Source organism: Bos mutus, chromosome 15 (genome assembly GCF_027580195.1).
Source record: "Bos mutus isolate GX-2022 chromosome 15, NWIPB_WYAK_1.1, whole genome shotgun sequence".
NCBI classification, from domain to species: Eukaryota; Metazoa; Chordata; class Mammalia; order Artiodactyla; family Bovidae; genus Bos; species Bos mutus.
Genome location: NC_091631.1, coordinates 55,125,724 through 55,151,235, shown reverse-complemented (window position 1 = coordinate 55,151,235; position 25,512 = coordinate 55,125,724). Strand labels below are relative to the sequence as shown.

General features: G+C 48.6%; 1 protein-coding gene and 1 long non-coding RNA gene across 4 annotated transcripts in view; one reads left to right on the top strand and one right to left on the bottom strand.

The window, feature by feature from the left end:
* ZBTB16 (zinc finger and BTB domain containing 16) overlaps window positions 1-25,512 on the top strand; it is a 203,549-nt gene that overhangs the window by 139,172 nt on the left and 38,865 nt on the right. The gene's annotated exons all lie outside the window — the stretch shown is intronic.
* On the bottom strand, window positions 1,327-3,551 carry LOC138991019 (uncharacterized). The gene is made up of 2 exons (XR_011467065.1): window positions 3,002-3,551; window positions 1,327-1,603 (listed from the first exon to the last, which is right to left on the bottom strand). It is a non-coding gene; the product is annotated as an uncharacterized lncRNA (long non-coding RNA).

The window sequence follows — 25,512 nt, the reverse complement described above, 5'->3', positions numbered from 1 at the left end:
ATAAATTTAAAAATAATTACCCTCTTCATTCAAAGTCAAACTAATTAGGAATGGGTTTTACAAATCATAATGTTGTCCGAGCCACTGTACATCCCCGTTTGGGACGTGAACAGGCCTGGGGGCAACAGATGGGATCGGGTGGCATTAATTAGAGGGCAGGGGAGATACCTCAGCTGCTGAGCTAAAGGCGAGGGGGCTGGGGCAGTCTGCAGCAGGCCCTGTGGGGGAGGGGGGAGATCTCAGTGCGGCAGCCTTGGAATTGAGCTGAAGGAACCTTCAGCTCTTTTAATTCATATGTAGGAGACTCAGAGGCTTCACAGGTGGCATTAGTGGTACAGAACTCGCCTGCCAACGCAGAAGACACAGGAGACGCAGCTTCAGTCCCTGGATTGAGAAGATCTCCTGGAGGAGGGCATGGCAACCCACTCCAGTATTCTTGCCTGAAAAGTCCCATGGACAGAGGAGCCTGGTGGGCTGCAGTCCATAGGGTCGACAGAGTCGGACATGACTGAAGTGACTTAACACATCCGCATGTAGGGGACTCAGAACAGCTCCCTGTGTGCGATCTGAACATAAGAGGGATGGGGCCAATGCTACTGTTTGGGGGCCAGGCCAGAGAGCCTGTGAGAACCCATAGCAGGAAAGGCAGATGTGCAGATGGCTACCCAGGGAGGATGAGCTCTCGAGGGCTTTATTCACCAGGCAAGCTGGGGCCCTGATAGCGCAGTTCAGGTTTGTCTTGCAGGTTTCAAGGAAGCGGGACCCTTGGAACCCAAAGTCTTGAGTGTGACATTCAGGGTATTCAGAGCACTTGGGACCTGGTGTCAGAGGTCTAGATTCAAGTCCTATCTCATCCCATCACTTCCACGTTTTATGAGCTTGGGCAGGTTGCTTAACTTTCCCTAAGCCCATTTCCTCCTTGGAAATGTGATAGCAACGATGCTGTCGTACAAGGGATGTTGTGAGGATTTAATTTGATGATCCATGGAAAGCACTCAGCATAGGCCTTGCATGGAGTAAGCGCTCATCAGTGGTGATGGTGGTTACTAACACTGCACCATCGTGGTCTTCGCCATGCCCTTGGAGGGTATCCTTTCCCCTGACTAGGTAGGTGAGAGGGGAAGGGGCAGGCTGATGTGGTAAGAAAGGAATAAGAATGGGGTGCAGCTGCTTTGCTGAGCTGATGGGATCTTTGAGGATCCCTGATGCGTCCTTTGGTCAAGAGGATGTTTCCAGTGTACCTGTAGAGCCATCAGCCCCTGCTGTATGTACAGCGGGGAGAGGTGAGGGCATAATGGAGTTGTGCATGTGGAACAGCCTCTCAGAACAGATTTCATGGATTTTATTTAAGGCCCTAGTTCCTAGAATGCCCGAAGCTTCCCAGGGGACTGCCCTTTTCTGATGTTAAAACCGATGACATATCCAACTAGGCCGGACAGGCTGCAGAGCTGGGGTTAGCACAGAGCAAGGTCTTGTGTTCCCCCTTCCAGGAGCTTGAGTCCTCCACTGGTGTCCTGGCCCATGTCTGTGGCCATTAGGAACCTGGGTATTCTGGAAATATAAGTCAGACCTGGGTCATCCCACTTTATGCCCTCGTAGTGCCCTGGTAAGGAAAAGAGACAGAAAGTCATTCCTGAGCTTAGGAGTTCTGGGGCTGGGAAGCTTCATGGACGCCTTAGAGCCCAGGACACTTGATCTCCAGACTTGCTCCAAAGCAGTTCCACTCTGTCTTCCAGCCCACGCCCTGCCCCCCCAGGTTGGCCAGCCTAGTGACTTGTGTTCGCCACATACCAAGTAGCCTGTGCAGCTGATTTGTCCCATCCTTCCTTCATTCATTTATCCACTAAGTTTTGAAGTACCTACTGTGTGCAAGGGGCGGTCCCTGCCTTCCTGAAGGCTACAGTGTGTTGTGGAGCAAATGAACAAGTAGGGTGAATTTGCTTTGGTTACAGATAATATCGTCTTCCCAGGTGGCGCTAGTGGTAAAACAGACAAACAAACAAACAAACAAACAAAAAATAAACCTGCCTGCCAATGCAGGAAACATAGGAGATGTGGGTTCAGTCCCTGGCTCAGGAAGATCCCCTGGAGGAGGGCGTGACAGCCCACTCCAGTACTCTTGTCTGGAGAATCCCATGGACAGAGGAGCCTGGCAGACTACAGTCCATGAGGTCGCGAAGAGTCGGACACGACTGAAGCAACTTAGCGTGCACGCACAGATAATACAGTAGCGGTACACTATTGGATATTTTGAAGATATAATTTTATTAAGTCCTTATTACCATCCTAAAACATAGACATTTTCCTTCCCTCTTCTTTGCTAGAGAAAATTAAAACTCAGAGAAGTTAAGGATGACCTGTCCAGGATGGCTAGAACGTGTGCTTCGGGCTCCTGCACCCTAAAGCCTGTGTTTTAATGCTGCTTCTCCTCCCCGTGCGGGCCTGGGCATCATACCTAATGTGCAGAGCCGGGGCCTCAGCTCTGCCCATTCAACAGCCTAAAAAACTAGGGCTCAGAGGCCTATATTTGCACAGGGGGGTCAGTTGAGAACAAATAAGCCAAACCAGAATTAGGACCCACGAGTTCTTACTTCCAGGCCAAAGTACTCTCCACTCTTGACTACAAAATAAGGACTTTATTTTGCTGGCCTAGAAAAACTTGCTTCATTTCCACCTTCCTGCGTCACAGAGAAAGCCATTCAAGCGGATGCAAATGCTGAGATGCTCCTCAGCTCCTCCGTGTCAGCCTCAGGAGGGTCGTGCGGCCCAGAACAGCTGATGCACCCGGTGGCCAAGGGCAGCGGTGCTGCAGGACCTGCCCGCCCCGGGAGCACGGAGCAGGCGCTGGAGGCGCCCTCCCTGGGGCCCTCTCCTCCTCAGTGTGAAGGAGGCTCAGAGGCACCTTGTCGTGGCTTTGGGAAGAGAAGGCAGTGACAGCACAGAAACACACGCGCACACACACATGCACACCCTTTGATCGTGCAGAGAGCTGTGCCCCCACCTTGGTGTTGTCGGCTGCCTGCTTGAACTGGCCCCTCTGTCCCTCCTGATATATTAAGGATGCTTGGAAAGAGCTGCAGGGACTGTCTCTGGCCCTGAACTCCAGAGAAGAAAATGAAGTCCTTGTTTGGAGGACTTTCGGTGGTGGATGAGCAGGCGGGGCAGAGAATCATAGAGGGTGAGCAGTTACATTCCTTCCCTGGGGGTGGCTGCCGGCCTTCTGGCCCCTGCTCCTGCCCTGGGCCTGGCACGAGGGGTGGTGCTGGGCATGGAGGAGCCCTGTCAGGGCGGCTGGCTCCTGTCCTCCTGCAGTAGGAAAACCAGCAACTGTTCTGGCTCCTCCTCCCAAGGGCAGTCTCTCTGTTCCCCTGGTCCCAAAGAGGATGAGGGAGGGAAAGGGAGAACGGCCAGCAGATGAGAAAGAACTTCTTTCCAAAACTTGACATGGAAAAAAGGCAGAACGAGCCTCTCACCCCGACCCAGGCTGGAGGGCCGGGGAGAGGAGGGGGTCATCAGATGGACACGTGCGCTCCACTTAGATTGGTGTGACCTCCCCCATTGAAAGCGTAATAGCTTTTGACTTTTATAAATATCAGGGGTGATTGGTATAGCGTTTCACGTGGTGTGCCAGGGAATTGAACCCGAGAAAGCCTGAGCTCGGGACGGCTGCAGGACGTCATGGGCACTTGGGGAGGGAGAGTCATGTGCTCCTGTTTGTACAGTCAGTGCTCCAGCATAGACTTACTCTTGAGCTCGTTTTGTGCTATTACTATCAAGGCATGTTTGATGCCTAATATAGAGTTTGATTTTCCAAGCCCAGGGCTCTCGGCTCTGTTGGAGCTGCTTGCTGTGGCATAGGGAATGGCAGCCTGGCTGTCACCTGCTGCCCAGCCACGCCTTCCTTTGGCACCGGTCACCCTAGCGGTGCCAGGGTCCCTCTGGCTCCTTCTGGACTGACCTCCAGTGCTGCTTCTTATGAATAGATTTTCGGGGTTTTTTTTTTTTTTTGAGTGATTTTAGATTTATAGCAAAATAGAGTGGAAAGCATAGAGTATCCTATATACTGTCTACTCCCTACCCCAACACAACTCCCTCCCTGTCAACATCCTTCATCAGAATGGTGCATTTGTTACCCCTGATGAACCCAGGTTGATACATCATTATCCCGCAAAGTTTATGTTAACGGGTCACTCTCGTTGTAAATTCTCTGGGTTTTGATAAATGTATAATGATGTGTATTCACCATTGTATCATGCAGAAGAGTTTTGCTGCCCTACAGAACCTCTGAGCTCTCCCCATCCATCACCCCAATACTTTTGCATGAAGCGTTAACGCTTTGAGGGGATCGGTGGTGTTTAGCTCTCTTGGGATTGGCGAGGAAAATTGAACTGAGATTGATTTGGGATAAAAGAGGTTAAAGCTCATTCATTCAGAAGACGTCTTAAGCATCTCCTCTGTGCTGGACATTGATGCTGGGCCCTGGGATAAGGATACAGCAGTGAGCAGGACTCACCTAGTCCCCACCTCCAGCCATCTCCCATCATAGTGGAAATGTTGAACATCATTGTCGTGTGGGGGCAGCTTGGTATTAGGGAAAACAAGAATGAATTAGGGGAAAGGAAAACCGAATTCTTATCCTGGCTCTGTCACAGGCTTGCTTTATGACACGGGACAAATTGCTTTGTTTCTCTGCCTCTCTCAAATATCGGGAGTGGGAATTAGGTAAGAAAAATTGCTGTTTGAGAGGTTGCATGGTTCCAAGCCCAGCCTAAAGTTCCGATCTTGGATGGATGGTCTACGTTTTTCTCCACTTCAGCACATTTGTACCTATGGCTGTTACAGGGGCTTTCCAGGTGGCCCAGTGGTAAGGAATCCGTCTGCAGATACAGGAGACACAGGTTTGATCCCTAGGTGGGAAAGATCCTTTGGAATAGGAAATAGCAACCCATTCCAGTATTCTTGCCTGGAGAACCCCATGAACAGAGGAGCCTGGCGGTCTACAGTTCATGGGATCACAAAGAGCCGGACATAACTAAGCACATTAGACATTTACAGTTTCTGTCTCACCAGTAGACAGCCTCTTCTTTCATTTTATTTAGATGCATATTCAATAAAAAATTAAATGCATACTGCGTCTGAAGAAGAAATTAAAGGTGAAGATCTTTTGTCTTTTAAAAACTATTCCAGAAGTTTGAGGGGATTGAAACGATTTTGACCTTTGAGGACGGTTATTCAGAGCTTGGACTGTGCCTGGCTCTGGTGCTTTTATATATTATCTTGTAGAGCCCACTAAGAGGCAGGTTCACTGCCCCTATCGCTGCTGAGGAGCTGCGGGCTCAGAGCGGTTTAAGTAATATGACTCGTTCAGTGGAAGGACTGGGCTTCAAGTTCAGGGCCCCCAGCTGGGAGTCTGATGGAACTTCCAGGGTACGTGTCATTCTCCTATGGTAGTAAGTCCCTTGCATATGAACAAGTGCTGTTCCACGAGTGGGTTGGTAAGTCCAATTTGTTCATAAGTCTATTGAAATTAGCCTAGGTACCCAACTAACACAGTCAGCCCCATAGTACTGTACTGTAATAGGTTTATAATACTTCTCACACACATAATACATAGAAAACATAAAAAATAAAACATCTTTTATCGTGCAGTACCTTGAAAAGTACAATACAAGAGCTGGCATCGGATCGGGGGGCTGGCCTTGAGGGAGCAGGCAAGAAGGGTTCCTGACTGGAGGAGGTGGGAGATGGTAGAGCTCGTGGATCGTCAGCAGCGGGAGACGGAGGGCGAGCTGCAATTTCAGTCACACCTGACGTGGGTGGCACAGGATCTGGTTCCTCGGTGGAACCAGACACACACTCACATCTTTGAAAGTTCGCAACTCGAAGGTTCATATGCAGAGAGGACTTAACTGGATTCAGAATTGCCTGTGTTCAGAATGGCCCCTTCCCTTTCATGCCGTTCTCACACCAGAGTCCGCATGGTCATCCTTGGGGCTCCCACTCACCTCTCCACCCCCCGCTCCCACTGGCCCCGTATATCCCCTCCATCTTTTCAGCTCCTGCCCCTTCCTCTCTGGCTGTGCTCCCTTCTCCCCCCGTGATACCACTGCTGCCTGATGACAGAAAGGAGTTAATAAAAACCAATGTGTAACTGAAACTTGAAAAGCCATAAATCGCCTTGTTTTTTTCTAGGATGTTGGTAGCATTTTGATTTAATAGTTGGACAAACACAAGGGCCTATTTTATTCAGAGTTTACAGGCCTCAAGGCTGTTATTCCTCCAAATTTAATAGCATTGAAATTGCAGGGTTTGCTATAATTTGCCTATCGCTTTCTGCTCCACCACTGATGTTTATTGTCAGCGGGATGGAATCTCAATCCGACTCACTTAGATAACATGTCTGTTAAACATTTAGATAATTGTACCATCATTAACTTGTCACATTATTTTAGAGATTCAAAACAGAAGCAGGGTAAGTAGAGGTACTGGGTTGGGGAGGGGGGAAGAGGAGGAGGAGGAGGAAATCTCTCCTGAGTTGAACAACCAGGAGATGAGAGAATTGATTTCACACTCCTGACGTTTCGTCAGAGGTGCCAGAGTTGGGGGGGCATGCAGCAGAGCTGGGCTGGAAACCCAGGGCAGGTCACCCCTATGACAATGCCACAGTTTCTCAGGGACCCTTGGTGGTTCATGCCCAGCTTTGGCCTTTACGTCACAAAGATCAGTTTTTTAGCTTCCCTTAGAGATGCTGATTACAGCATTATATGTCATTACAAATCCTGAGACCAACCTCCATGTCCAAAGATAGGGACTCTGTTAATTATGGCACCTGCATGGAAAAAGAGCCATGATGTTCTGTGCAATAAAAGGTGATTAGACAAGGTGGTTTAGTGTCGTCTCATTTCGTGTAAAATACAGAAGCCATCCTGTAAGATTCTATAAGGCTCTACAGTCCACCTATTAACAGTGATTGTCTTTAGAGAATAGGATTACAGAGCAAAGCGGGTTTTACTTTCTGCATTATCTATTTCTGAATAATAATAAGAACTAGTATTTATTTTTATTATTATATAATAATAATGACTTTTTGGCATGTTTTACTTATGTAATTTTACTTTATATATTTACTTTTTGGCCATGCTGCATGGCATGTGGGATCTTAGTTCCCCAATCAGGAATTGAACCCATGACCTCTGGAGAGGAAGCTCAGAATCTTAGCCACAGACCTCCAGTGAATTCCCTTGTTTGATTTTAAAAATTAAGGTCACATGATAAATAATGAAAAATACCACCTTTGAGCCTTATTCTTTCCATGGAGGAGAATTTCTTAAAAAAGGCTGCAAGTGCAAGTAAATGAGTTTTTGAGGCAGATGTAGGACATGACTGTCTCGACCTCAGTTTCCCACTCTTAAGGCAGGTGACTGCCAGATGGAGAACTCGGGACCTGGGAGGGACTTGTGCCAGCGCTCAGGGGTCACCACCACTGTCTGTGTTCACCATGGCCTGACAGAGGACGTGGGTAGCAGGGGAGATTTTCCTTAGAATTAAGTGAGGACTGACGTCACACTTAGAGGGGTGACCCAGGCCAGGGCTCAATAGGAATGAGCTCCCATTTTTCAGAGAGCAACTAAATGTCAACACAGGTAGGGTACTGAGCTTGGCGCCCAGAAGTGCCTCCCTAGGAATGCTGTGGTCTATGCCCTCGGGTCCCATGGAGTGACAGGTGTGACCCGTTCTGTCTGTCTGGCTTTGAACACTGTGTTAGCTCCTGCATCCCCAGCGCTTGCTCTGTGACTTGGGCCAGAGAACTCACTCATGCCTCTCATGGCTGTGTGTACCCAGTGACACCCAGGAAAACTGCACAGGTCACAAAACAAAGGTTGGAATGGACATGTACACACTGCCATGTAAAATGGATGCCTTGTAAAATAGATAGCCAACAAGGACCTACTGGATATCACAGGGGACTCTGCTCCATGTTATGTGGCAACCTGGATGGGAGGGGAGTTTGGGGGAGACTGGATACACATATATGTTTGGCTGAGCCCCTCTGCTGTCCACCTGAAACTCTCACAACATTGTTAATTGGCTGTACTCCAAGATAAATTAAAAGTTAAAAGCAACAACAAAAAGCCCTACAAGGGTTAATGTTTTCCTGATTGTACTGTAAATAATGCAGATATTTGGGGGTGGGAGGAACAAACAATGTAAATATTTTATAGACTGTAAACTAAATAATGTATCTATTTAGAAAAACAGCTTAAATAATTCATGTGTTGCAGCGCAGATTTTTTCTTAGAGGATGAACTGGACTGGTGAAGCCCACGGGGTAAGGATGGCGACACAGTGGCCCCTGGGGTGGAGGGGCAGAGGAGTTGCAATAAAAATACGTGTGTGGGATTAGGGAACAACAAGGACCCACAGCTGTCAGTTTCTTGGAACCCAAGTATGTAGTTGAAAGTCTCAGATATTTCAAACTATTCTTTTAAATATCCTGTGCTCTTTTTTTTTTTGATGTGTGAGAGACACAAATAACAACTAATAACAAGAATTTACTTTTAAAAAGCAACTTCTAGCCCAGGAGAATTGAAAAACATCCATCCACACAAAAAGTTGTACATCAGTGTTCATAGCCACTTCATTTATACCCTCAACATAGGAACTGGAACCCACATGTCCATCGGCTGAGGAATGAACAAAATGTGGTATATCTGTATCATTATCCAGCCCTAAAAAGGAATAGATACACTTGCATGCTACACCGTGGATGAATGTTAAAACCAACATGAAAGAAGGTGTGCATTGAAACATGTATAATATATGAAACAAGTCGCCAGTCCAGGTTCGATGCACGATACTGGATGCTTGGGGCTGGTGCACTGGGACGACCCAGAGGGATGGTACGGGGAGGGAGGCGGGAGGAGGGTTCAGGATGGGGAACACGTGTAACCTGTGGCGGATTCATATTGATACATGGCAAAACCAATACAATATTGTAATGTTAAAAAAAATAAAAAAATAAAGGCAATAAGAAAAATTTTAAAAACTTGAAAAAAAAAAAGTTGGGCATGAAAGGCTACATAATGTATGATTCCATTCATGTGAAATATTCAGAATAGGCAAATCTATAGGAACAGAGCAGATCAGTAGTTGCCAGAGGCTGAGGGGAGCAGAAAATGGGGAGTGAGAACTAATGAGTATGGAGTTTCTTTTGAGAGGTGATGAAAATGTTCTGGAGTTAGTGTTGATGATGGTTGTACAACTTTCTGAGTACATTGAAAACCATTGAATTGTGTGTTTTAAAAGGATGTGTTTCATGGTTTGTGGATTATATCTTCACTGAAATGAAAAGCAACTTCCAGGTCTTGGTTTTTACACCCTCGGCCCAATACCCTCTACCTGCTGCATCTCAGGATTTTTTTTAGGTAGCTCGCAGTTTGCAGAATGGTGACCAGACAATGCAGGAGGCTCTGGTGCCTTCGGGATCGTTCTGTTCTTGGAGGCAGTGGGGAGCAGGCTGACTTAGAGACCTCCTCCTGTCCTTCCTGTGTATCAACTGCCGGGAAGAAAGAAAGAAGGGATCATCAGTAGGAGAAGGATGTGAATCTGACCACAGTCAGAGGAGACTGGGAGTTGCCTTGTGTTGTACATCTTCAGAAGAACAGCCAGGTCTTCGCATGCCCGAGAGGAGTCACTCTGACCAGAGGGCGTACGTGAACAGCGTGGACCCAGGCAGCCCATTTTAAGCAAAGAATCATACAAGTAATATGCGCTCCATGTGGGGAAATTAGAAAATACATGTAAACAAAAGAAATGTGTCTCCTGTAGTTGCACCATCTTTTTCCGTTGTCTTTTAAACAACATTGGGGTGATAATAGGCAGTGCATGCTGTTTTGTAATCTGTTGCTCGCATGCCAGCAAACCTGTATCTTGATGATCATTGTAATGCTTCCCTAGTATTGTCCCCTACTGCCCATATTTTTTTTTTTCTGTAAGCCTCTGATTGCCTTACTTTGTGCACTGGGATGCCCCGTTTGCTCTCCATGCTTTGGTGGGGGGTGGGGAACCACTCCCACACATGAAGGACCTTCCGGGGGGCTGCAGGCAGGAGAAGTGACTAACAGATACAGCACGTTATCACCTCTTACCTATCGCTTCTTCTGTCAACAAGATGAACTGGGCTGGCCAGGCACTTCTGCGGCAGCTGTTTACTTGGTCATTCCAGGCAAGCTTGAGATGCTGGGAACACAGCCAGTCCTCAACATTCGATCTTCTTAGAAGCTGTTTGCCTTTGGTTTTCTCCAGCCTTGCAAATGGCCACTCGCCCTGGGCACGATCTGGGCAGGTAATTTACCTCCTCCACTAAAATAACGGATGGCGCTGCCTGGGGGCTGGGCAGACCAAGGAAAATACAGGCATCGATTTATTTGCCAAGTTTAAGCCCAGAGTTAAGTAGCAAGGTAAGCATCTCCATGTGTTAAGTGTCCCAGGCCCAACTAGAGAAGATTTCCTACCGAAGAAGAACCCCAAACAGGTATTAAGAAAAAGGCATTTCTTTTGGCATTTCCTTCTCTGAACATTAGGAAAAGTTACCTAACAGGGGAATTACAGGTTTGGGTCAGATGAAGTGTTCCCTGCCCCCGTTCGGAGAAGATCCATTACAGATTGGAAATGACTTTGTCTCTAAGTGCCCATTGTTAGATGGAATACACATTCCCCTCCACCAAACAAATATAAAATGCTTCCAGCCTCTGCCTCAGATTTTCTATTACTGTTTCACAGGACTCCAGAGAGTTTTAAGATAGCAATTTGATTAAGCTTATGGGGAAGATCCCATCAGATAACATTCTTTTTCTGCAGGTAGAGATAATGCGTTCACGTATTAAGTATGTTTTAAAGGTAATTATCTTTTCCATATTCATTTTAGTTACAGGAATTGAAAAGGGGGAGACTTTGCATCGGAAAGCTGCCCCTTGGGCCCTAGAGTCGCTCTGACTTCTCTCCTCTGGGAAACACACTTGAGGTTTTTGACAAATGAAGGAGCACCAAGTGTTTCTCTGTTTTGAAATGACTTGGGAACCCCTGTCTCTGGGGAGGTGGCCCGGAAGGCAGCATCTTGGCCACTGCTCTCATCTGGCTCCCAAGTTTGGACCCCCTGTCCTGGGATGCCTTCTGGCCTCCCCATCTTAAGCTCAATGGACATGAATTTGAGCAAACTCCATGAGATAGTTGAGGGACAGGGGAGCCTGGCGTGCTGCAGTCCATGGGGTCGCAAAGAATCTGAGATGACTTAGCAACTGAACAGCAAGAACATTTTAAGCTTCTGGGTGATGGAAGGAGGCCTGGTTGCTGCTCAGGAAGAGAACTTGCCTCATCCAACAGTGAGTCATGATGTTACAGCCCCACCTTCCAAAATAGAGCCTGGAATCACCATTTACATTTATTAGCCCAGCTTTGGGGTGTACTCATATTGGAAGAGGCTAATTCCAGATCTCGAATTCTAACATACTTAGAATCCTAGACTTCAGAATTGGAGCAGGAGGCATTAAGGAGTGTGATCCTGAGCCTCAGAGAGGTTCAGTGATTTGCCCAGGATCACACAGCAAGTTAGAGAGACATACTGTGGTCTAGGGGGCTTCCCAGGTGGCTTAGTGGTAAAGAATCCACCTGCAATGTGAGAGATGTAGAAAATGTGGGTTCAATCCCTGGGTCAAGAAGATACACTGGAGAGGGGAATGGCAACCCACTTCTTGCCTGGAAAATTGCAGAGACAGAGGAGCCTGGTGGGTTACAGTCCGTGGAGTCAGAAAGAGTCGGACATGACCTAGCTTTCACGCATGCACTGTGGTATGTAGCCCAGGAATCCTGGTCTTGGACCACTCCTCCTGTGCCCTGGGATTCCCACAACTCTTCGATCTAGAAATAATCCTCAGCCCCTTTCCTGGGAATTTCCAGAGTAGGAGATTAGTCCACGTGGCCTTCCTTGGTTATCCATGCATCAGGGTCTGCACTGAGAGCTTCCAGGGCCCCTAGGGGTCTGAGAAGCCCAGAGCAAAAATGGTGCAGATGCTCTGAACTTCTTCAGACCTCACTTGCCCACCAGCTGTATTGTTTGAATTACTCTATCAATTTTTTTCAAAATAGAAAAATCAGATTGGAATCCTACCGTCAGAAAGCGAACAATTGCGAGGGAGGAAAAAACACAGGCATAGCTGAAAAGGTAATTAGTGATACAAGGTACTTGAATCAGATGCACGCTGTGTGGATCCAGGGGTGGTGATTGGAGTATCTCTCATCCCTTTGTCTGCCTGAAATTCTTTCTGCTGCAGCCAGAAACCCATAGTTCCTGCCCACAGTATCCCCCGCATTATGTCTCTGCCTGATTGCTCAGGAGCACATGATTAGACTGAAGTCACTGGTCTGAAGGCAGCTGACTCTGGGAAAGGATCCCGGGTGATGGCCTTATCACATAAGACCCAGATGGTGGCATGGAGAGCCCCACTGTCTTCACACTCCTGCCCAGTTCTGTCGGATGGAGATGGCAGTGGAGGATGGGTGTGGAGCTGATGGATCCAGGCTGGTTTTAGGGCGTAGCCCCATGCACTTACCTTAGCTAAGGTTGGCTCTGGCATCCTTACCGGTGTTGTCTCTCCATGCGGGAGATGCAAGAGACGTGGGTTTGATCTCTGAATCTGCAGGAGGAAATGGCAGCCCACACCAGTGTTGTCTCTCCCATGTTCCTCCTCTGGAAGGTCTTCATTGTCTTTTATCAGCTACACGTTAAAATCACTTGAAGGGAGTTTTTTTTTTTTTTTTTTTTTAAGAAATAGCAAGCACGGATTCCCACCACAAACCTGCTGAATCAGAATCTTCAGCGTGGGTGCCATTGAGGGGCTTAGGCATGCATGTTTTCTAAAGCTCCCCAGGAGGCTCACATGTAAAACCAGGGTTGAGAACTTCTGGATGAGGTAAGATCAGACTGTACTGCGTGGCCCAGAAAATGTCTCCAATCAGAATTTCAGGCCATCTCATGCTACCACCTATGGTGTTCATCCTGAGTCACTTATAATTCCCTATCTCTCTTCACTGCTTTTCTTCTCCTTGTATCTTCCCCTGACTCCCTCATTTTCCTGCGTCTTGTTTTTGTAGACTATTTTTCTCAGCTCCATTGTTTATGTTATATAAATGTTTGTGTCTGCCCTCCACCCTTGTTCCCTGCCCTGATTCATGTCTTGAAGCCCTTACCTCCAAGGTGAAGGTATTTGGAGGTAGAGCCCTGGCAGGTTTAAATGAGATCATAAGGATGATGAACCCCCATAATGGGATTAGTGTCCTTAGAAGAAGCAGAAGCAAAGACATCACTTTGCCAGCAAAGGTCTGTCTAGTCAAAGCTTTGGTTTTTCCAGTAGTCATGTATGGATGTGAGAGCTGGACCATAAAGGAGGCTGAGCGCCAGAGAACTGATGCTTTCGGATTGTGGTGCTAAATAAGATGCTTGAGAGTCCCTTGGACTGCAAGGAGATTAAAGCAGTCAATCCTAAAAGGAAATCAACCCTCAATGTTTGTTGTAAGGACTGACGCTGTAACGGAAGCACTAGTACTTTGGCCACCTGATGCAAAGAGCTGATTTGTTGGGAAAGACCCTGATGTTAGGAAAGATGGAAGGCAAAAGGAGAAGGGAGCCGCAGAGGACGAGATGGTTAGATAGCATCGCTACTTCAGTGGACATAAATTTGAGCAAACTCTGGGAGATCGTGACGGACATCTGGAGCTGGAGCTGGCGTGCTGCAGTCCACGGGGTTTCCAAGAGTCGGACATGACTTAGCGACTTACCAACAACAGAAGAAGCAGGAGAGACTAGAGCTCTCGCTTCCATGTGAGGACACAGCTCCAAGGCGGCCATCTGCAAGTCAAGAAGAGCCCTCACCAGGAATCCAGCCACATCAGCACCCTGATCTAGGACTTCCAGCTTCCAGAACTATGAGAAATAAATGATGGTTAAGCCACCCAGTCACAGCATTTTGCTAGAGCAGGCCAAGCAGACTAAGACAGGGTCCCCCTCTGTGAGCCCCCTTTCCCCAAATAAGCAGTGGAAAGCATGCCCTCCTTCTCATCTCCTGCACCACGCGCATAACTCCACTTGTACCGCATGGCCATCTTATTACTCCGTGTGTGGGGGAGGGGCAGTGTCTGAAGCATCTTTGGTCCCTGGACCCTTTGACTGTTTTTAAAAGAGTAGCCACTCAATCAGTATTTGTTGTGTGGTTCACCAAAAGCAATAAGGGGAGCTTCCTGGTGAAAAGCAGGAAAAGGGAATCTGTTCTAGTCCAGATTCAGAATTTTGCTCTTCACCTGCCAGCTGTATGGCCTTGGACAAGTCACTCAACCTTTGTAAGTCTCAGATTCCTTACCTGAAAAACAAGAACTTCATGCTTGTCCCAGTCACGCCAAAGATGGATGTGACGACTAGAATAATCTCAGCAGTAACGTCCTTGTGAGGTGAAAAGCAAATCCAAATGTAAGGTATTGTTCTAATTGTACCAGCTCTGGAGACCCTTGGGGGCCTTGGTTTCTGCCCTTCAGATACCCAGTCTGTACCCTCTGCACCATACCCCTCCCAGCTCTTCCTGGCCCTTTCCTTCCCTGGCTTGCTCTGTTGCACCTCTCATCCTGCACATACATGAATGCTGCATGAAAAAAAAAAAGTCAAATTCTATTATCATATATTTTGAATTACACAGAAAGTAAGGGGGGAAGCAGTCTGGTCCATCCAGAAATTAACTCTTCAGTGTAACGTGATGGACAGACGTTAGAAGGAGAGGTGTCCTAGGGTGTTTGACTGAATATGATCTGAATAGGTCAGATCCCTCATGCCATCCATTCCAGATCCATAATTTCTAGTGTGGAGAAAGTTCTGGAAGGAACCTGAGCTCAGTCATTCCTTGCTCATCCGCCTTGTGTGATTGGAGCACCAACCATGGGCATGCTGCAGGTGCCCGCCTGCCAGCATCTGAGGGTAGCCTGCCTCACCTGCCCCCGACCCCTACTCAGGAGCTTGCAGATGAGAGGACGGCTGTGTCCGGCGAGCTCAGGAGCAAGATGGGCAGGTGCCCAGCCGTGATGGGGCCAGGAAGGGCTTGGAGTCAGGAGGAGACCCTCAGGCTGAGTTTTCTTCTCATGCTGCTTTAGGGTAAATTTATCTCATGGGGATGGTGACTGAGTTGCTCCCTGTATCTTGCAGAGTAAAACCTACGTGTTTAGGCTTGCAGATAGAGGCTGTCGCTAATCCCTTTCCTTTCTCAGTCTCCTGTTTCTGAGGCTGGCGGTGTCTGGCGTTTGTGCAGGGAGGAAGGATATAAAAGGGCAAGACAGGAGACCCCGGTGCCTGGATTCAGAGCCTCTGCATTCCGGGACCCCCCAGAGGCCCCGCTCCCTGGACCCTTCAGCCCGAGAAAGCCATTGTGCTCCGTCCTGGCCTCTGACCCCAAGGCTCTGAGAAGCAGCAGGTTGTTGACACTTGGACAATCATTTCTTGCAGGACCACTGCCTCCCTCGGGAGCTCCCCTGTCTGCCTTGGGGTGGTGACGGCTCCCCCAGCTGGGAAGGGGGGTGGCAAAGGAGAAGTTTGCTCCCAGCTGGAGTGGGAGGAATGGAGGGAGCGCCTCCATGGCAGCCACCCCCCCACCAGATGTGTCCGTGTCCTTTCCTCTTTCACCTGCCAGTTCAGTGGCACCCCCCTCCCAGGGTGGGGAGAGCTTCAAGAAAACGAATCCAGGAGACATTTCGGGCCCACGCTCCCTCTGGCCTTCTTGTCATGGGTCTTCTGCTTGCGGGGGAGCCCCGTGTTTCTGCGTGAAGGATGTCTGTCTGTCTCCTGCAGTTACAGCAACAAAGACTATTTCTGACCTTGGTGCTGCAGCAAGACTCTGGACCAGTCATTCGCTTGCCCTTTTGGAAGCTCAGTTTCTGCATTGGTAGAAAGGGATCCAAAAAGCTCACTTACCTAACAGGCCTGCTGTGAGGCTCAGAGAATAATAGGTATGGAGCGCCCTGCACCCTGTGAAGTCAATGTTATGGTAGGTTATTAGAGTTTCTTTAAGAACCACAGTTTGCTGCCAGTTTGCATATATGATTCTTACAGTTTCTGTGTGTGGGGCGAGGTTGCCCAGCATTTTCTCCTCCTCCTTTCTCCGGCATCTCAGAAAACATTATTTAGAAGCGGGTGGAGCTGGACAGAGGGACTCTTACATTTTTTAAGTGCCACTCTGCATTCCTTTCACCTTGGTCTTAATAATAAATAACTCTGACCGAGTGACCAGGGCCTGGATGGTCTGTCCAAATAAATGCAAGAATGTCTCCAGTAGCCAGGCGTCCCCATTCAGTGGGCTTGCTCAGGACCATTTCTCCAGCCATGAGAAAAGCCGTCTTGCTAAGCTACAGAAAAATCTCCCTTGTGCTTTAATTCTGGAAGAAGCGGATTAGTGTGGCCATATTTAACCTTTGACCCCGACACAAAAGCATTATCAAAATTAGTTGCCAAGAGGCTCTGTCTTCCTTTCCCTGCCCCCCATGTCCCTGTTTGCCTGGACTGGTTTAGGACCTTGGTAAACTTCTGAGCAAGAGCAAAGGTCCAGAAGACCATTGTTGCCTTAGAGACGTCCGGGCCTGGTGCTGGCTGTCCGAGCTCCTGGGGTCCAAGGTGAGCTAAAGGGCAGAGCTGAGAGTCTTGTGCTGCAGTGGGCGTCAGAATTTATGGGCTTCCTTTTAACACTCTTTCTCTCTTGGAACCGGCCTAGTTCTCTGCTAGCTTGGAAACTGGACACTAGTCAGATGGTACGTTGATTTTTAGACCCACATTCATCAGAACTTTTTAATGCCTCCTTCCACCCGGTTGCTATGTGATCTCAAAGTACTGGTTGATCCAAAGGATTGATTTCTGACATTTTCCCCCTCCAGGCAGAAATCCGTGGACTTGGAGGATGGTGCAGGGTGGCTATCTGGACCTGAGTCAATTCTCTGGGTATAAATCCCTCCCCTGTCATTTGGTCACTAAATGGGCAATTTGTGTGAACTCTGAGCCTCACTTCCTCATCTGTAAGGTGGGCACATTCATGACAAGATATAATATATAATGTATAATAAGATATTGTATGTAATAGGATAGCATGGGAAGAGCCTAGAATGGTGCATGACACTTACATCAGTGTTTAGCAGACATTAGCTATTGTTATTCCTGTTGTCTTCAGTATCAATAATGATTCTTTATTACTTCCCCAGGTCCTGTGTGTCTTTGGCCACACCCCCATCCCTCCCAGTCCCCACTACATTGGCACCCCACAAGTTTTCTGGGTGACTTGCCCCATCTCTGGCTCCTCTAGCCTAGCTTTCTTTGCAGTGATTTTTGGAGTCCTCTCTTGGATAGAGGGTGGGGGTGGCTGGGTGAGGACTGTCTTCATTTCATACCAGAAAGTCCAGCGTGCAGAGGGGGATTGGGAGGGCAGAGCGCTTTATAAGCTCGCGATGAAAGCTGTAAAACGAGATGGTCAAGGGTCTGGCCGGGCCTGGTTCAGGATTATGGCGGCCCTGGAATGCAGAGGGGGCCTCTCTTAAGAAGCCAGCGTCTGTTTACAGTGTATTTCTCATAAACCCCAACGCTGGGGCGAGGGCAGGGGGACTCGCCCTCCTGGCATGTGATTGATTATCTGGTATTTATGCCATTGAGGACTTGTCAGCGGTTCAGGGTCAAAGGGTCATCTCATGTGTCTTGCCGCCAATCCACCTCCTTTTGTACAGTGCGGACCGGGTGAGCAGTGCACAAAACAGCTTTTTCTTTGCCTTGGGAAAACGGGAGGGGGTGGGGAGGGAGTGTCAAGGAAAATTTTTTTCAACCTTTTCTGAATAGTGTCCTTTTAATTCTAAAGAACTTTTAATTAAAAGTAGCAGGAAAATTCATCTTGAGAAGGTTTAACTTACCTTAACAGATAACTTTTGTGTCCTGAGAAGCTGGGAGTGACTTTCGATTTTAAAAAAAAAAGAAAGGAAGGGGTTCTGTTGTGTCTCTTGCCCTCCCCAGACATGTTTGAGGATCCCTGGAGGTCCCTGCCCTCCGTCCCTAAGTGTGACCCCAGCTTGGGAAAGCAGGAAGGACCGACCTTAAAAACCTAGCAAGGGTCTCTGCGCTCCAGCATCCCCCTGTTTTAGATGAAGAAACAGAGCTTTGGCAGGTGGAAGGACTTACTCGGAGTCACGCAGCTGGTTGGCTGTAGAGGCAGGCACTGGGTTTTGTTCTCCTGACCCCGCTTCCGCTGCTCCTCTGAGCACATGAAGTTGTTTCTTAAAGTTTTGGATGCCAAGTGGAGATAAAGTGATGGCATCAGGTTGGCCAAAATGTTCGTTCGGGTCTGTTCCGCAAACCAAACAAACTTTTTCGGCCAACCCACTATTTTGTTGCTTTTAAACCCTAGATGTTTGAGACTTGGGGACCTCTCCTAGGTTCCTTGGGCTGGAAGGACCCGCCTCCATCTCTGTATAGACAGTGTGTGCTCACATGGCCCAGAGGACTCACTCTGTGCCCCCTTCCTAAACATCTGGGGTTGGGGGGCGGCGCTCCGTGTACTCTGCTTGGTAGAAAATAGCAGCATCCCTCTCCCAGTCTTTGTCACTCTGATGGTCTAGGTGTTCTTCTGAACAGTAAGCTTCCCCTGGCCTGGAGCTCAGGAGTGGCCTGAGTGGAGGCTGACTGTCTGTCCACAGGTGTGAGAGGGGTCACCCAGAGCCGGGACTTCCCAGGGCACTTCATTGTGTATAGTTCTTCTCTGCTGTGGACTCAGCACCCCAGGGGGATGTTTAACCCCCCAAGTCTCACCCAGCTAACTTACCTGGTGATGCCCCAGGATAGCAAAGGGACACCTGGTCATGCCTTTCAGCTCATTGAACACCAGTGGAAACCCGGGCAGAGAAATTCTTTGCCTACAGTTACGTGTCTGTGGGAGTCACATGATATTCCTGTTGGCCACATTCCTGATTTTGTCCTTCTTGTCCTTTGCCACTTAAGAAGATACAGTGCAAGGAATTGTCTTCCTGGGAATTGCTTTAGGAATCCCAATTCCTTCTATTCCCCTCATTCCTATTCCAGTTAAATTAGTGAATGCTAATTTGGGCTGACGGGGCATCACCGTGAGGAAGAGATTGAAATTGTGTGGGACCTGGTTCTTGCTGGTGAGAGAAGAATAGCATTTACTGAGTTCTTATAGAATTTGCTGAGTGTCAGACACTGTTCTAATGCTTAATTGTAATAATTTTATTTAGTGCTTTTATCAGCTTTTCAAAGTGAACATTCTTGTCTCCAGATGAGGGAGGCATGAACCACTTTCCCTGGAGATAAATCTGAAAACCATTATATTGAACGGAGAAGGCAATGCCACCCCACTCCAGTACTCTTGCCTGGAAAGTCCCATGGATGGAGAAGCCTGGTAGGCTGCAGTCCATGGGGTCGCTAAGAGTCGGACACGACTGAGCGACTTCAGTTTCACTTTTCACTTTCATGCATTGGAGAAGGAAATGGCAACCCACTCCAGTGTTCTTGCCTGGAGAATCCCAGGGACAGTGGAGCCTGATGGGCTACCGTCTCTGGGGTCGCACAGAGTCAGACACGACTGAAGCGACTTAGCAGCAGCAGCAGCATTATAGTGAAAACTGATTGAACGTTTGCTTTATGCTGGGTAGTGCTAAACTTTTAAAACACATGACCTTCCTGAATCTGTACAAAACCCCTGTGAAGTAGGTACTGGTATCATCCTGGTTTTACAAAGCCTGAAACAGGCACAGAGGAGTTAGGTAACTTTCCTGAGACCACACAGCAGAAGTAAGTGGCCAAGCTGGATTTGGGACTACAGGATTTCCCTTTAAACTGCATCGCCACTCTGTCTCTTTAGGTTTCAGAGCTGGGCTGGAACTCAAGAGTTTTAGATGTCAGTGCTCATATTGTTCTTTGTCACTATCCTAACATAAATTTGCTGGGAGACACTATATATAGACATATATAAATCAACCCGAGACCAGCAAAAGGTCCCTGTGTAATCAGATGCCAGCCTGGGTGGTGCATGGAGAGGAATTTAGAGGAGCAGTATGTTAACGAGGACATCACCCAGCCCCATCTCTAAGCTCCCGCAGTAAGGGCTCTGTTCCTCACCTTTCCATCACTAGACCTCACCCAGGACTGGTACACGGTAGCTCTTCACAAATGCTGATTAAATTACTAGGAAGGATTGCGTGGGGGAGGTGGAGTGAAGTGGATTTGTTTTAGGAAAATGGTGTTTTTAGCTGTCTCCCTTTCATGGCGGGCTGACAGGTGCCAGGTCCTCTGCATGCCAGATACGTTATTTGTGCTCTATGCGTGCGTGTGTGTGCTAAGTCGCTTCAGACGTGTCTGACTCTTTACAGCCCTGTGGACTGTAGCCCACCAGGCTCCTCTGTCCATGGGGATTCTCCAGGCAAGAATACTGGAGTGGGTTGCCGTGCTCTCCTCCAGGGCATCTTCCTGACCCAGGGATTGAACCTGCATCTCTTAGATCTCCTGCACTGGCAGGTGGGTTCTTTACCAGGAATGCCACTTGGGAAGCACCTGTTTATGCTATACTTTAACCTTTATACATCAGCCCTGTGGCTGTTATTATCCCTACAGTAAACTGAGGCTGTTCAAAAGCAGAGACATTACTTTGCCAACAAAGGTCTGTCTAGTCAAGGGTATGGTTTTTCCAGTGGTCATGTATGGATATGAGAGTTGGACTGTGAAGAAGGCTGAGCACCGAAGAATTGATGCCTTTGAACTGTGGTGTTGGAGAAGACTCTTGAGAGTCCCTTGGACTGCAAGGAGATCCAACCAGTCCATTCTGAAGGAGATCAGCCCTGGGATTTCTTTGGAAGGAATGATGCTAAAGCTGAAACTCCAGTACTTTGGCCACCTCATGCGAAGAGTTGACTCATTGGAAAAGACTCTGATGCTGGGAGGGATTGGGGGCAGGAGGAGAAGGGGACAACAGAGGATGAGATGGCTGGATGGCATCACTGACTTGATGGACGTGAATCTGGGTGAACTCCAGAAGTTGGTGATGGACAGGGAGGCCTGGCGTGCTGCGACTCATGGGGTCGCAAAGAGTCGGACACGACTGAGCGACTGAACTGAACTGAACTGAAACTGAGGCTGAAAAGAAGCTCTGTATCTTGACCAAGAATTCTCCCCATGGTTTCAAAATCCATTTCCTTTCCCCAAGGCCAAGAAAAAGGCACAAGTGAAGGGTAAAGAGAATACAAGTCACAGAGGTAGACTGCAGAGACTGCTCAGTTGGCACCGGGACCTGGAAAACCAGGGAGGAGAGCGTGTCCTCTTTTCTTCTGCTTGTGGTTGGGAGTTGCCTCTTTGATATAAGGATATCTGTATCTATGAAGTTAACTGTGTCCAGTTAATTGAATTTATAATTCAGCCCCCCAAATGCTGAAAAGAATCGTTTTTTATGTTCCTTAATGAGTGCTATAAAAACAAGTGGTGAATCTAATTTTATGAATGACCCTTTATGACTTACCTGATAACTAGTAGTTGTTCAACACAAAGGACTCATAACTCAGTCAGTTATGCTGGCTGCCTGCAGTAAAAGAACTTGTTTTAAAGTTGCCATCTTGTTCCTCTTGAGTGGCCGAGGCATGCAGCTGTTCCCTCGTCCACCATCAGGCTCCTCATTCGAGGGGGATTGTGGAGAGGGGCCACCTGGCCTGCCAGCCCGGGACGACCGAGAGCTCTCGCCTCTCATAACTGGCTCCGACCCAGAAGGGGAAAGGAAAACGTGGCAGCTCATCCCAGTCCCTCTCTGCTGGAGTCCCACCTAGATGTGGCCGGCTGTGCTGGGGAAGAGAAGAGAGGCACAGAGAAAGAGGTACAAGGGCTGTAAAGGAGTTTCTCTTATCTATATCCTACGATGAAGACAGTGAGCTTTTGAAAAAAAAATAAGCAAAAGGAATCTAGGTGAGATGCTGGTGAGAACTTCCTGAATTGAAGAGCTGTTCTTAAGAGAGACTGAGGCATGTCCATCACTAGAGTATGCACACATACATGTGCTCTTAGCTTTTTATAGTTTTCATTTTTTTTTTAATCTTTTAGAAGTTGAATTTAAATGGTGATCACACATCTTAAAAGTAATAGAGCTTAGCCATACAGTTCAAGCATCATTCATGAAGACCATTGAAGAAAGGTTGGCTGAACTCCCCATCTGGAAAGTCAGAGGCAGGGGGCTGGACTCGGTGGCCAGGACCCTGCCCACGGTGCTCACCCAGGACAGGAAGGGCTTTGGGGAGGGAAACCCTTGAACAGAGCAGCCAGAGTGGGGGTGTGGGAGCGTCATGAAGGCAGGCCAAGATAAAGCTGTGATTTCCATGGATTATCACCTTTCCCACTTTATCTGGGGTAAGAACAAGGTAAGAACAGGCCCTGGGGCCCTGAGTGAACCTTTCCTTGGGGCTGCTGAGTGGGGAAGAGGACACCCCGCCCGGTCTCCCCACACCCCTCTCCCTTGTACACACTGCACCAGTAAAGGCTGCAGCTTTGGTATGTGTGGTGGGTGGGGACAAATACAAGAAAGTCCCTGATCTGGGTGCTGATGACTTCCTGGTAGAGTGGGGCTGGGCTGGGACCTTTGTGGCCATGGTTTGAGTCTTGCCTTAGCTGGCCTTGTGCCCAGACTGTCTGGTGGGTCTTCCTTCCCCTTGTCCCCACCGTCTCTCCTTGTCACACCCTTACCAGGCTGATGACATGCTCTTGGGATGCACCAGGGCTCTGACTCTGCTGTTATCTTCGATCAGAAGGAGTCTGGGTGAAAAGGAAAGGGAGAACTACTGTTCCAGCATCACGTTTGGAGGCTGATGAACTTTGGCAGGGGAATGCCCACCTAGCTGGTCTGGAAAAACTTGTTTGGGCCCCAGAGAACCTGACAAAACTGGGTGCTATCAGCCTAAAAACATTTATGCTGAAGGCAAGCGAGAGCACACGCATTCCATCCTCTGATGAATAGCTGGAGACAAAGGATGTGCGAGGCCTCACTGCCCCTTCCTTGAACCAAATCCAGATTCTCACTGTGCTGGCATGTTCCTAAAGGACCCCCCGCTTCCCGCTAGTATTTTCAGAAGCAAAATAGCCCGACATTAATTCATTCATTCAATATTCATTGAGTGTCTGCATGTTTGTTTGCTAAGTCACTTCAGTCGTGTCCAACTCTTTGCACCCTCTGGTGCATAGCCTGCCAGGCTCTTCTGTCCATGGGATTCTCCAAGCAAGAATACGGGAGTGGGTTGCCATGCCCTCCTCCAGGGGATCTTCCCAACCCAGGGATCAAACCCACGTCTATTACATCTCCTGCATTGGCAGGCAGGTCTTTACCATTAGTACCACTTGGGAAGCCCTCATGGAATGTCTACTGTGTGCTAAATGCTAGGGATACAAGGGCCAATAAGTCCTGGTGTCTTGATTCCGGGGACTCAGAGTCGAGAAGACAGTCAGTAAGCAGGTGGTTATAACAGACAGTGCTGGTTAATGGAGACGTTTGTACTTGGTACTGTGGGCACTCAGAGGAAGTGTCCACAGTGGATACTCAGGGGACAGATAAGACATCTGGAGAAGACATCATAGGATTGAAAGAAGATGTGGAAATTAGACAAGACGAAGGGAGAGCTGGACAGAAGGAACAGACCTGTGTGTGCTTAGAAACAGCTGTGGGGTAGCTTAAGCATCACATCTGAGACAGATGCGTTGGATAAGGTTGGAGGGAAAAGCAGGCCCAGACCACAGAGGTCTCGCTAGGCCATCTTTTTTGTTGTTGTTTTTCATTTATTTATTTATTTGTGGCTGTGCTGGGTCTTCATTGCTGTGCTCAGGCTTCCTTTCGTTGCAGCAAGTCCGGGCTACTTTTTGTTGCAGAGAGTGGGCTTCTCGTTGCGATGGCTTCTCTTGTTTCGGAGCATGGGCTCCAGGGTCCTGGGCTTCAGTAATTGCGGCAGCTGAGCTTAGTTGCCCTGCAGCATGTGGGATCTTCCAGACCAGGGATCAAACCAGTGTCCCCTGCATTGGCAGGCAGATTCTTAACCCCTGGACCACCAGGGAGGTCCCTAGACTGTCTTAAGGAGCCTAGAAATTCTCTCTAGGTGATGGAGAGTCCTGGGAAACCTTTAAAAGGAAGCTGCAACATCAGATCAGTTTCCTAGAGGCCACGTTGGTGGTTGTGTGAGATGCGCTGGGGAAGATGTGCTGTGTTCAGGAGCCTCTTGTAGGAATCCTGGTGGTGATGCTGGTGGCTGGGTCCAGGCTGTGCCTTTCTGGTAGGAGAAGGAAGGGACACGCATGGCAAGGTCTTAGGTCCTAAAACATTAGCCAGATTGGGATGGAGGGTGCGGGGGTCAAGGGGCCTTGGGATGACATCCAGGCATATTTAGTCTGAGTGACAGCGTGTGTGACAGTGCTGGCAGTTGAGACAGAGATCCAGGAACGGGGGCGGGATTGGGAGCAGAAGATGTGGGTTTCAGGCTTGGACATGCTGAGTCTAGGGTGCCTGTGGAGCATGCTGGGGCACTCGGATTTATGGGTTTTGTGCTCAGAGGTCTGGGCGAGAAGTGTGGTTGTTAGCTTCTGAGGGCCAGTGAGACCAGGAAAGGAGAGTTCACTGGGAGAGACCATGGGCCACAGGGTGCGTCGTGAGCTGAACACAGCAGGGCCAAAAGCTGAGCAAGGCCTCAGCCCTCATCAGCCTCAGACTTTGCAGAAAGAAGCACGGGCCTGGGGTGCAGAGGGCTGTCTCTGGAGGGCTGGCCCCAGGTGTGGCCTGTGTAGAGACACCCACAGAGGAGACTGAGGAGGAGGTCCAGGGTCCCAGCGGCTGGTGTTCTTGAACCCCTAGGAGCTCCTTTGACCTGTTCCCTGGTCTGGGGCGGGAGAGAAGACAGGCTGAAGGAATTATTTCAGAACTGCTGGGGCCTTAAGGGGTGTCAGATCTCCCCTCCTTTTCTGGGTTGGAACAGTCAGTCCTCTGGGCCATTCTAGACGGTTCGAATACCTGACCCTGCCCTGCGGCACGGCCCTTCCTGGGAGTCTCGTCCAGTGAGCCCTTAAGCTGGTCCCGCTTCCCACGGCCCCATCTTTTTGCATGTGTGTCTTTTTTGAGGTTTATGGTGCTAGGTTATGTTGCATATTCTGGAAGGAATGTAAGCACCCCCGCTTCCTTCCAGAGGAAGCTGGGATCATGGCCCCATTTGGGTCTGACCTTCTCTTAAACCCCATCCCCCACTTTCCCGCTCTCACCCTGATCCCCAAATGAACACTTCTCTGGGCATGTGGGTCCCACTCTCCCTGATGTCCTTCTCTGGTGGCTTGCCATTTTGGGACCGGCTGCTAGAGTGATTGACATAAAGCCAATCTATAAATAAAGTCTTTTTCTCTTCTCATAAAGACTTTGTGGTTGAGTTTGCCTTCAAGGT